Source organism: Schistocerca serialis, chromosome 4 (genome assembly GCF_023864345.2).
Source record: "Schistocerca serialis cubense isolate TAMUIC-IGC-003099 chromosome 4, iqSchSeri2.2, whole genome shotgun sequence".
Taxonomy (NCBI): domain Eukaryota; kingdom Metazoa; phylum Arthropoda; class Insecta; order Orthoptera; family Acrididae; genus Schistocerca; species Schistocerca serialis.
The window spans coordinates 548,900,181-548,913,996 of NC_064641.1; positions in this window are offsets into that span (position 1 = coordinate 548,900,181).

Genomic DNA, 13,816 nt, shown 5'->3' on the forward strand with positions numbered 1-13,816 from the left:
TAAAAATCTCCTCTGTAATAATCAACAAGGATCTCGCAAACAATTCTCATCTAAAACCCAGTTCACCCTAGCCATCCATGAGTCCTGTAAGGCAGAAGATATGTCCCCCTACTGGCGCCTAGGTTGGTGTCATGTTCCTGGACTTACGGAAGGCACTCAGTACAATTCCAGAGTGTCATCTAGTGAACAAAATACTACCACACAGAATGTCACAACTGCTTTGTGACTGTGCCAAAGAGTTTCCAGTACAGAGAACACTGTATATAATTCTTAATAGAGCTTCCACCATACCCCATGGGAGTGTCTTAAGGCCATTACTGCTCACAGTGTACCTAAACGACTTATTGGAATTGGATTACATCAGAAGCTGTATGAGGCTGCTTGGTGCTGCTGCTGATGATGATGCATAGAGAAACTGCAATGCCAGAAAATTGTAGCGAAATGCAGGAATGTCTACAGAGCTTCAGTGCTTGCTGCAAGGATTTGCTGCTGACTGTCAACACACAACAAATGTAATACCTTCCGACAAATAGGCTAAAAGATTACATGACTGCCAAACAATTACTGGAAACAGTTGAAACACTTACACATCTGGGTGTTTATGCACAGAGTGAACTGACCACATAAAACTAGCATAGGAAAACCAGATGACAGAATGACATTCATTAGAAGAACCCTTAGTAAGTCTAGTTAACTCATGAATGCGATAGCTCAGGTTGGTTGGTCGGTTGGTTTGAAGATTAAAGGGACCAAACTGCATAGGTCATGGGTCACTGATAGCTCAGGAAAATCCCATGCAACCAGTAGGCTCCACTTGAGTATGGGACTCTTATAAAGTAGGAGTAGTAGAGAGAACAGCCCTACAGAAGAGTGATAGAAAAGGAATGTGTTTCATTACAGGTTCATTTAGTAAGTGTCTAGGTCTCACAGATATGTTTATCCAACTTCAGTGGAAGATGCTACAAGACAGTTGTACATGATCATTTCATTTTCTATTAAATTCCAAGAATGTAGTATGCTCCTAGAAAACCCCACCAACATAAATTTCACAGAATGACCACAAAGGTAAAACCTAAGAGATTCAAGCACACATGAAATGTCACCAATAGTCGTTCTTCCCATGTACCAGTAGCAGCTGGAACAGGAAATGGGAAAGTGACAGCGGTACACAAAATGCCCTCCACTACACACTGTACAGTGTCTTGTGGAGTGTAAATCTAGATGTAAATTGTAGATGTCATGATCGAGAGTGTAATATACAAGGAACTGTGAACTGGTGAATTATATGGGGGAGTTAGAGCACCATATTCACCCACAAACTGACAGGATGTGCCTCAGCATTCCCCTACATTGCAGTTAATGTACATAAAAAAAATCCAGATTAGTTACTTAATACTATGAAACTCCAGCACTACAGGCTTAGAAGATACATTACAGTTTAATTGATCAAGTCATAGGAATGCTACAATATGCAGCTTTGTTGGTAGTAGAATAAGTGACATAACTGCCACCTCAGAATCACAAATGATGAAAGCAGCATATCCTCTTCAACACAGATTCTTTTCAGACTCAGAAACTTGGCTTAGTAGTTAGTGCACTGACTCATGTTCAAGAACAGCATACTTTAAAAGTCTGTCGTGTCATTAAAATCTAAATTTTACACAGTTCCTCTAATCTACTTAAGGTGGAAACAAGGAGAGCTGATTGGGAAAGGACTTCATCAATTTCACTAGATATAAAATGTGGCAACCAACACACATTCTGGAAACACACATTTTGCATGCAGTCCCATTTTATATCTGCTATCAGATGAATTCCAAATCAGCATCTAGCTCCTCGTATTCATTTCGATAGTAATAAAATAAAAACTGAATTTCATAAATAAAAATAAATAAAAACAACAATAAAAGTATATTTTTATCCAAATGTAAATAAAAAATCAGAAAAATAATAAATTTTAATTGAATATGAAAATAAAAGAAAATCAGTTAATCAATAATTTGTGAGAATAAATTTTAACATTTTTATTTTTCTGATATTTCTTTATTATTTGTTATTTTTCTTTTTTCTTTTTATTATTTTACTTTTTAATGAATGTTTTATCTCATAAATTATAACAACTAAGAACATGACTGTTGTGTGTGACAGATTCAAATTTGATGAAAACATCTCTAATAAACCAAAAGAGAAAAACTTAAAGGTAATATAATAAACAATACTTTAAACCATCTTTAATTATAGAATTTGAGATGTAAAAAACATAATGAGGGTATTGATATATAAAAGAATATGGTTATGAATTTATTTTTACTTATAAAGAAAATATTATATATAGTCAGGAAGAAATAGAAAAATCAAATCTCTCTTTCTTTGAGTGGAAAAAAATGTAAATTATCATAAAATAATGATAATTTATTAATACTTCTTTATTGTGATAATTATGATTTACTCAAAAACTGTTGTGATTATTGTAATTTGCCAAATATAATAATAGGTAGATCTTTTAAATTGTCCAGACGAAAGATTAAAGGTAACATTTGCTTCTAAATTTGCTAAATAGGAATCTAACAAATATGGAATTTTTATTTTAACTCCATGAGTAGACAAATGATATTTAGAAAATCTAGATCTTAATCAACTAATTAAAATTAATAAACCAAATAAAATTAAAGATATTTCCATTTTTCGCTTCTCCTTTAGAATCTAAAAAAGTTTGTTATTTTTACAATCATAATAGAGTCGCAAAATGGTTCTGTAACTGGTTTAATTTCTTCCAATATATTTTTTCCTTTTGTGTAGATGATATCTGCTAAATTTTTAATATAATATCTTTATTATTTAAATTTTCTGTTTGGTGATTTGTTTTATTTCCAAGAAGCTCTCTTACCAAATATTTTTTATTTGTAGTACACATAATATTTTTAGCACATTTCGTTTTCAGCTACCATTTAGATTAGAAAAATTTTATTATATTTTTGAAAAAGATTTAGACATAACACAAGATTTTTCATGTATTTCTACTAAAGGGAAAATGTGTGACTAACAAATAATTGTAATTTTTGTATGCAAGGACCATATAAAGAAGAAGTTATTAATAGTTAACAACGACAACACTGGAAGAGACTGTTTAAGATAGATGAATTCTAATTCTAGAGTTGAAATCTACAATAAATTTGCTTGCCAAATAACAAGTCTAAGAGTTAACAAACAACTTGGCCACAATACAAAAGACTATGAAATTATGAGCTATTTTTAATGATAAAATCCCAAGTGATACCTTAGTTTGTATAATTTTTATGGAAAAAAGAGTGTAACTTATGACATTCAATATAGAATATAAATGGAAAATTTTAAAAAAAATCTTCTTTAATTTTTATATTTATTTTTTGAGAAACTTCTAAAAATAATATATACATTTAAATCTTCGATGTGCTCATTCTAGTTCATAGTTCATAATAAGGATCACATTTAACAATAGGCACCGTAATTTCCACATTTTCAATAACATTTTAGGCTTCAATTGGTGTTGTATCTTTTATTTCGACTCCAGCATTATTTTTATCAGGTCATCTAAGAATAACATCTCCAGCACCGGAACCTAAAGTAAAAATAATAGTTAAATCTTTATATTTTTGTGTCAATGTTTTAGGAATTCTACCAGAGGGATTAAATTTTAACATTTCTAACACTACCATAGAAAAATAATCATAGGAAGGACAGGAATCTTTTAGCATTTTATTATTTACAGCCAATCATACATTTCATCAAAGGGCATCTTGGAGACAAACAAAGATTAACAAAGATCAAAGGAAAGTTAACAAAATGTCAAAAGAAAGTCAAATGAAACTTAAACAGAGGGTAAACATTTAAAAACATGGGCGTTAAATGTAAAAAATAATAGAATTTAAATTTTTTAAAAAATTATGTTTAATTTTTATATTAATTTTTCGAAAAACTTCTACAAATAATATATAAACATCTATATAATGTTTTATTATATTTGGCAAACTATAATAAACTCTATATGTTTTGAGTAAATGTCATGAAAAAGAGAGAATTTGGCTTTTCTATTTCTTCCTAAATGTCTATAATATTTTCTTTATAAGTAAAAATAAATTCATAACCGTATTCTTTCATATAATCAATACCCTCCTTTTGTTTTTTACTTATCAAATATTCTATAGTTAAAGATAGTTTACAATACAAATATTACATTCAAATTTTTCTTTCTTGGGTTATTAAAAATATTTTTATCACATTTAAATTTGTCCCACATATAAGTCATGTTTTATTTATTATAATTTACTAGATAAACATTTATTAGAAATAATAAAAAATTAATATAACAAAAAATAAAAATTTATTTGAAAAAGAAAAGTGAAAAAAAATTAAAATTTATTCTCAAGAAATTTTAATTGTTTTTCATGTGCAGGCTTTTTGATTCACTTAAAAATACTTAATTTACTTATTTTCATTTATTTTCGTATTCAGTTAAAATTTATAATTTTTCTGATTTTTTATTATTTTTATATGTGGTTGAAATTTATTTTTGTTTATGAAATTTGTTTTTGATTTTTTTTTTTTGAAATAAGTAAGATGTGCTAGATGTTGATTTGGAATTCGGCTGATAGTACATATAGAATGGAGCCGCACATGGAATGCTTGCTGGAAGATGCATTTTATAACTCCTAATTTCCATCCTCATTCTAGACCACTATGGTGTTTTCCACAGCTAATGATCTCATGAGCTTTGTCAGTCACTTTTTTCATTTCTGTTTTTATATGTATTAGTGAATGAGTAAGCTACTAATGTACTAATATAGTGACTCACTTGAGTGCATCTGTTATGAACGATATTCTTGTTTTTTTCGAGTTGACCCAGATATGAAAAGTCTTGTGCACTGTGAAGGCGTACGCCAAGGTAGTGATGAGGAATACAACTTCTTGCTGGGTCAGTAAGAAAACACCAATGTCATCTCTGAGATGAATGAGATTGCAATCGCAGTCTCATGCCAATCTAGTCATTCAGCTATCAGGTGAGGAAGCCAAGCTCATCCAAATGATAGAGATCTTTGATCTTATCTTGATCATCATGTAATTTGTTCAGAGGTTTTTGCTAATGTCTGATGTATGTTCACTGAACACCTTCCCACCAAAATATAGAACTTCACTTGGACTTTAGAAAAGAGAAGTATACGCACAAACTGATTCTGTGATTTTGTGTTGTGGTTATCTTAAATGCATCTCATTTAAAATTGATATTTATTACCAGCAACAAGTACCAACAGAAAGTAAATGCACTGAAAAGTGAGACTAAGGATTCCAAATCTTTGAAGAGGTCTCGGAAAGAAGTGCAGTTAACTTCTTAAAACAATATTTTTAATGCTCACTTTACTTGAATGAATAATTCTTTCTTTTTACATTTGTGCCATTGTGGCAGAAAACATCCAGACAACAGCAGACACCAATAATATGCTAAATCAGCTAGCATTAAGGCTTGAAATCTATACAGTGAAATACATGGAACTTCTAAGCTCGAAATAGCAATCTTACCTCCCTTAATTAGATTTTTGATATTTTGCTAAGTCAATTTGATGCTTGATACCAGTATTCTGAAGTTCAAAATTTACCTCCAGCCATCTTAAGTTTTGCATGATTTCCCTAAACTTTTTCAGACAAATGTCAAGATGATTACACACTCACAGTAAGAGTCAGTTCCCTCTCTCATTCTTATCCAACAGATCAAAGGCTACATTTCTCAGAAACTTGATGTCCAAAAGAACACAAACTTGTTGTGTTTATATCCTTCCCCATTGCACTGTATTTTCTAGGGAATCACAGTGGATTTAGTAGTACAAATCATAAAAGTAATCTTACTCTCTCCAGAAACTGAATTAGTTTCAGGAAAGACAGAATTCATTTTATTTGTATAATATGATATGTATGCCAAAGTTAGTCAACAGTAATTCATTACTGAAAGAATTACTTTAATCAATATAACAAAGGCTAATGGATAACTAAAGAAATACTGTTTTTTGACTTGTATTACAAATTTTATTATGGATATCAATATAATGGAAGGAAACATTCCACGTGGGAAAAATTATGTATAAAAACAAAGATGAGGTGACTTACCGAACAAAAGCGCTGGCAGGTCGATAGACACACAAACAAACACAAACATACACACAAAATTCAAGCTTTCGCAACAAACTGTTGCCTCATCAGGAAAGAGGGAAGGAGAGGGGAAGACGAAAGGAAGTAGGTTTTAAAGGAGAGGGTAAGGAGTCATTCCAATCCCGGGAGCGGAAAGACTTACCTTAGGGGGAAAAAGGACAGGTATACACTCGCACACACGCACATATCCATCCACACATACAGACACAAGCAGACATATTTTATTATGGTTACTTCACAACCTAGGTTTTTAGTTACAAGCCCATTTTCAAGTACATTACTAATTTAGTTAATTTATAATGTTTCACCAAGAACCTACAGTTGATTCAATGTTAATTCTAATGACTAATTCATTGCATTTTGTGTGATTATCACATTTAATATTAGGGGGTATGATATATTATGTTTATTAACTACCTACTTCAAGCAGAAAATCAGAAGTAATTTATTGGTATCATGACCTCTGCTCTAACAACTTCAACTAAGGCCTGTCTCAGAGACTTAATAACATTTTCATTGCATACTCTTTGCCAATACTTTATGAGATGATGGCTTCATTACCTAAAAACTCTAGAAGATTCATTTTCATTTGAAATTAATTCAGTTTTCTGTAATGAATTGTGTCACATTATGACTTTTTATTCCACTGCCATAAGCTTTTCCATACAATTTTTTCCAATAGCTCAGAAGTTTTTGGGCTATTTTAATTAAATTACAGAAAATACTCTTAGTCCCCTTCTCTGAGGCAAGTAAAATAAAAACAAATTGTGTAATTCAATAGCTGAAGCCCTGTTCTGAATTTCAACTTACTCTGAACATAGTGATCCATGTTTATTCACAGATATTTTAAGTGTAGTTACAATAATGCAAGTCCATTTGATGTGCCAAGGTATGGAGAGTCCAGTTTGGAATAACAACAATATTATGAAAAACGTCAAATTGCTGCTCACTATATAGAGGAGATGGTGAACCGCAGACAGGCACAACAAAAAGACTGCAATACATTTAAGCTTCCAGACAAAAGGCCTACCTCTGAAATAGAAAACTCATACATATTTACAGAGTCACAAAACACACACACACACACACACACACACACACACACACACACACACATGACCACTGTCTCTGTCTACTGTGGCCAGACTGATCTGGACCAAGGATAAGGACACCCCATCTTTATTCCCACAGAAACACTTCAATTTGTCCTTCTTAACCCAACATGCTACCTTCCTCAATCTTGACCCCTGTAACGGAACATATTAAAGGCTTTACTTTACTGAAGTATGCGATACCCTCCAAATTCAACCAGTTTAATGAGTATTTATGATAATAGAAAAGTCATTGTGTATGTTAACAATGTCTACATAAACAGTCAATCTGTGGCGGCAGCACCGTCCAACGCACGAAGGGCTGAACTACGGCACTGCCGACACAAGTAGGGGCAGCTGTACCGTTATGCGGAATTTCGGCAACGGTGCGTCGCACACCGGACCGCACGGGAACAAAGCTGCCAGCAGTTCGAGCTAGTCGGCGCGACGCGACACACGTCTCCCCAGTTCTCCCGCCGCGGACCATGTGCGTCGAGTCAACGTGACTCTGCTGTAAATGCGTACGCGCGGTCATAAACGCAGTCGCCGTTAAATTGTCTTTCGCTTCTTCGCGGACGTTACGGCGCCTCCGGTCGCGCCAAGAGCAGAACATTTTGTGACGCGGCCTTTTGTCTCGCTCGGTCCACGCGGTCGCGCCACGGCTCGTCACTGGAGTGTACACCCTCCGGGATCGGTGACCGAGCCGTGCCGCCAGTGCAACGCGCCTATATAGACGGACATAAGCGAAGTATATTATTTGTCATTTATTATTATGGCAGGAAGAATAAATGTGTCCTGTCCAGAAGCCGCTTTAGTCGTTTATTGCCACAAAGCCTCTCCCATGAGCATAGAGCGTGAGTGTGGCGATAAATGCCGGTTCACTGCACATGAGCGACTGTAAGCGGAGATACAACACGTTCCCGCTTCAAATCCATTAAATTATACTGAATAACTGACCCACACAAAAGTTAGTATCACTTGATCACTGATACAGCAAATGTAATCATGTAAAAACACTAAGTTCATCTTAAATAATTAATATGAAGCACGAAAAATAGTGACCAACTGACGTATTTTGGATCTCCTTAAATAGAAATCACCCAGTGAAACCTATTTGTTCACTAGGACCATTTTCACTCAGTATTCACGTAAACACTCCTGTTTTAGACGAAAACCAATGTAATTCTTAATAATTCATGTTATTTACTTATTTATGCAAATTAGAGAAGTCAGTTGACAAACTTCTAAAAAACGGCCTTTTTGTAACAAAGAATTATTCTGTCAAGTCAACAAATCTGTCTGTCATTTTAATAACATGTTAAATTATGTCACTCGATGCAAATTAATAAATTTTCAGCACAAATTATGATAACAGATGTACAAGTGACTTATAAACTATATCTCGTTTTAGTAGTTCTTTGACAATGTTATAAATACCAGCAGCAAGAAGGGTCAGGGGCGCAGTCGGAATGTCACTTTGGCAAAGTGTGTTTGTGTGTTATTGTTTGAGGTGGATAAACAATGCAAAGAACATGTAAAGGAAGTACTACTTTGTGTTGTGTGTGGTCTTTGGTGGACAGTGGAATTAAGATAGCCACCAGAGTAATAAATATTTGAAGTTTACATATTTGTTGGTTTCGCTCATTCTTTATCATCAAAAGCACATAAAAAACACAGGACCTCATGTTTTTAACCCTATACAACCAGATTTAGAGCCAGCATCAGCATCGAGACACAGCAGTGATCCAGCAAGCTGCAGCGATTACCACAATGCATTTTAATGGTGCCAACCTAACATCAAGTGCTAACAAGCTCCGTAAATGGGAGCAATTAGCAATATCTACGACTAGGCGACCATTACACCCCCCATCCTCAAGGATGAGTACATCAGTACCTCCCTCCATATTGAATCTACCAGCCACCAGCAATACCTCCACTTCAACATCTGCCTCCCATTCCATACCAAGAAGTCCATTCCAATTCCAGAGAATAGCCACCTATGGTTGTCATATCTGCAGTGACAGACAGTCCCTCTATAAATACAGTAGTACCCCGGATTTACATAATAGATGGGACAGAACAATAACTGTGTAAGTCTAATTTGCGTAAGTCGGGGCCCAATCTTACATATAAATACATACAAATTATGTTCAATTGTGACCATAGACTAAAGAAAAAAGTTTAATTTAGAGGAAAAAAGTTTAATAAAACGGTCAGCAAAAACAAATTACATTTCAGTACAGAATTATGCCCTGCAATAATATAAACTGAAGTTATTGTGAAGTAGAAGGCTTCATAAAATGTAACAATGTCATCTGACAAATAAATTTTTTTCTTCTCATGTAAAATTTCCTTAAAGCACACTAATAAATCTTTTGCTCCCCATTTTTTAGCAGAAATCTACATTTCATTGCAGTCGATTTTCTCTAAAACTTGTAGACCTTTTTCAATTGAACTGAGGCCTTGTGTCAAGTTTGCAACCATCTCTCATCTTCTGACTGAACTGGGTCTAAAGAAATGGGTTGCTCAATGTTTTGTTCTTGCATATCTGTAAACTCATCAATTGTCAGCTCCCGATTATGTCCATCCAACAGGTCTTGAATGTCATCCCCATCCTCCTATAAAATTTAATTATTTGGCAAGATCAAATACTTCTTCAACCATATTATCAACCTAATCAAGTCTGTGCTGATTCCCCCTGTGTTTCAGTGGCAAAAAAAGGACATAGTTTTTTTGTGAAATTTCATTGCATAATTGCGCAATAGTCCTCAAGACATCTAAAACATTGAATTGCTTCTGAAAGTCTTTTACAGAGAGCTCACTGTTTTGTCTCTTAATTTCATGAGGATGTGCATATGGCCATCTTGTGTAGTAAGCTTTAAATGTTTTAATGACTCCCTAGTCCATTGGTTAAAGAAGGCTGATTGTATTATTGTATTGAGTGGCAAAACTATGACTTTCACACATGGGTTGAAAATAATTGGAGTAACAGGTGGTTGACACAGTGTGTCCTCAATTAATAGCATTACTTTAAATGGGATTTGTATTAATTGACAATAATGTTCATTTTCAGAAATGAAGCAATGATCAAACCAGTCCTCAGAAAGGAAAACTATTACCTAAGTTTTGGATTTCAACTTCCAGATCAAAGGCAACCCAGCTGTAAATATATTTTTAAAACTCTTGGATTTTCTGAGTAAGAAACTAAGAGAAGTTTTAATTTACAATTATCTGATGCATTTGCTCCAACCAACATTGTTAGTCGATCTTCAGCCACTTTAAAACCTGGAAAGATTTTCTCTTCAAGCACCACAAAAGTTCTTTTAGACATCTTCTACCAGATCAGACCAGCTTCATCTACATTGACCATGGTTTGGTTGATATTGACACCTTCTTCCTTCATTGCCTTGAGTTTCTCTGAATAGACCACTTGCTACTTCTCCACTTTCTGGGATGCCAATTACAATGACCTCTGAATTGGATAAATCTACCATTGTTAAGTTTAAACACTTCATTTTTGGCTGCCTCCCCATTTTCTTCTTTCAGTCTCTCAAAAATCAGATTAGCTTGAGAGCACACTATGTTTTGATCAATAGGAGAATTTTTCACTCTTATTTAATTATCATACCATAGTTTTAACATTGTTTGCATGTAAGCGATAATATCATGATGTTAACAAATTATACTGAATTCAAAGCATGAGTATTTCCTCAGCTTCCAGAATTCTGTCTTTACCTTTTATACCTGTTCTGACTGTTAATTCCATTAGAACAAACTTGTTTGCCGATTTATGACTTTTAATTTTTGTACTGAAGTTTTTGATAAATATAAGTCTATGTTCTGAAGGTAGTGATTTTCTTCTCTTGTTTGATACAAATGAATCAGTTATGTTTCATTTGGATGACATAGTTAGAATCTATCAACCAAGGCAGCTCCATGGATAAACGTCTATACTTGACATGAGCCAATCATTATGTGGGCATAGTGGGGAACTAGAGGTGATCAAATAGATGAATCATTTAATTTGTGTAAAACAGTGTAGCATATATCGTGGTATTACTGCATTAACAAGGGTTCACTGAGCCTTTCACAGACTAACACCACTCTCCCTACCTTGTACAGAAACAGATGTCCCATGTTTTGTCCCTCCAGTCACCAACTGCCTCCCACGTACCCACCATCTGGCCATAAACCTATACAATTTCCTTGTCAATCCCTATTCCACACCTGCTCCCAACCCCATACCTTATGGATCATATCCCTGAAATAGACCTAGCTGCAAGACCTGTCCCATGTATCCTCTCACCACCATTTATTCCAGTCCAATCACAGGCATCTCCTAACTCACTAAGGGCAGAGCTACCTGTGAAAGCAGTCATGTGATCTACAAACTGAGCTGTAATCACTGTGCTGCTTTCTGCATGGGCATGAGAACTAAGATGCTGTCTGTCCACATGAATGACCACTGATAAACTGTGGCCAAAAACCAGCTGGACCACCCAGTTGCTGAACATGCTGCTGAACACACTGTGCTTTACTTCAATGACAGCTTCAGAACCTGTGCCATCTGGATCCTTCCCACCACCATCAGTTTTTCTGAACTGCACATTTGGTAACTCTCCCTACAATATATCCTATGTTCCTGTAACCTCCCCAGCCTCAACATTCTCTAGTCCCTGTCCTCCGCCTACCATCCCCTTCCCTTCTCTTACTCAGCACCACACAGTTGTTTATTCCACCAAAGCATCCACCCTCCTCCCCCCCCCCCCCCCCAAACCTCCCAACTGCACCTAGCATCCCTTCCCTGTCCCCACCACGTTCCTGCACGCTCCCACAAGCAGCTCTCCTCCACTCCAGCCCTGCTATACCCCCCCCCCCCCCCCCACCACCACCACACACACCAGACTGCTGGTCCCATAGCATACAGTAGCAGCCCACATTCTGGCAACAGTAGTCAGAGGCAGGTGTCATGTGTGTCTGTGAGATGTGCTTGCATGAACATGAGTATGTTTTCCACTTTGGAAGAAGATCTTTTGGCCAAAATCATGAGTGTATAGCAGTCTTTTCATTGTACCTGTCTGTGACTCACTATCTCTTCTACAAGGTGAGCAGTAATCTATCCATCTGATTTATGTTACTGTTATTAAGGATTGTTTGTTATTAGATAATAATATATCATACATACACAGTTAATAATAGTTGCTATTCTCTACTGTTGTGTTCATTGTTTCATTTCCAATTGCTGAATGTGTTCTCTCATTCTGCAGTCTAAAGATTATTTACGCTAACAGAATAGACGAATCTAATACCAACACCACCAAATCTTATTAATTACCTGAACATTCATATTTTACATTGCAATTGTAGGTTTCGGCTCTGGTTTCCATGGGAAAGATGTAGCAATGTTTTTATAAGAATTGCTTTCACATGCTTTACAATATGTTAGCCTTTTCTTAACTGTTGAACTCTCCCAGTATTTGTTGGCTTGCTTGTTCTGCATGAGTAAGAATCTATAAGGTGAGAAACTTTAGGCTGCTATTAAGCTGTGTCATTACTAATTTTAGAAATGAAACAATAACATGTGCAAAAACATTGTAGTAGCTGTTGTTGATGAATACCATATTTCATTTCATTGTGCCGTGTTCAGGCTCCACGTCCTAGAGTAAGTGATGAAGCAATTTGTGGTCTTTTGTGTGTACTACCTACCACAACTTTGTGCAAAAGGAAGCTCACTATCCACGATGAGGATGAATTCTTGGCAGCAAACAGGAAGTGCAGGACAGAGGCTACTCGGTGTCCAGGAGATGCAGTGTAGCCTGCTCCCTCCACACTACTTTTCTTCCTGTAGCAGTCTATAAGCTGTGGTAGGGCTTACTTCCTTACTTTCTGTGCCCCTTTCAATCTGCAGTCAACTAAAAGTTTACAAATAGAAATTGTTACACCTTGAAATTGTTATATTCTCTCACTTGGTATACTGGTCACTAGAAGGAATATTATTTCTGTGTCAATCTGAAGAGTGATAAATGAGCAACACATTTTTGAAACTATATTCTGACTTTTAAATACTTAAATAATCCTTGATAGTGACGCTGGATGGAACACGTGGTCTGTAACTTGCCTTCAAATGACTTTTCCTTCTTGCCACAAATCTCAAGATTAATTCCTCTGGCCCAGACAAATCCTGATAGGGAACAGTACAACAAAATATTACAAATGTTAATAGTCTAGCAAGACACAAGTTGCCAAGAAATAATGAATATTTTGAGAGGAAAGTGACTAAATCATAAACCATTCCATATGGACAACTTCATGTAAAGACATGCTCTATTTTCAGTGGTTCCTGAGATAACTTCTTTAAAACTGTCAAGAACAATTTCTGCCTAAATCAGCAAATTATTAGACAGTCACTTGTCATGTTTTATCATCAAATTCTATAACTAATAATGTTCAAAAAAATTCATCATAACTTAATTCAGTAGGATTTGCATTTTATGCAGGCAGATGTTGTTTTACTAACTGAGACTCAGTTTTTATCTTTACTGCAAGCA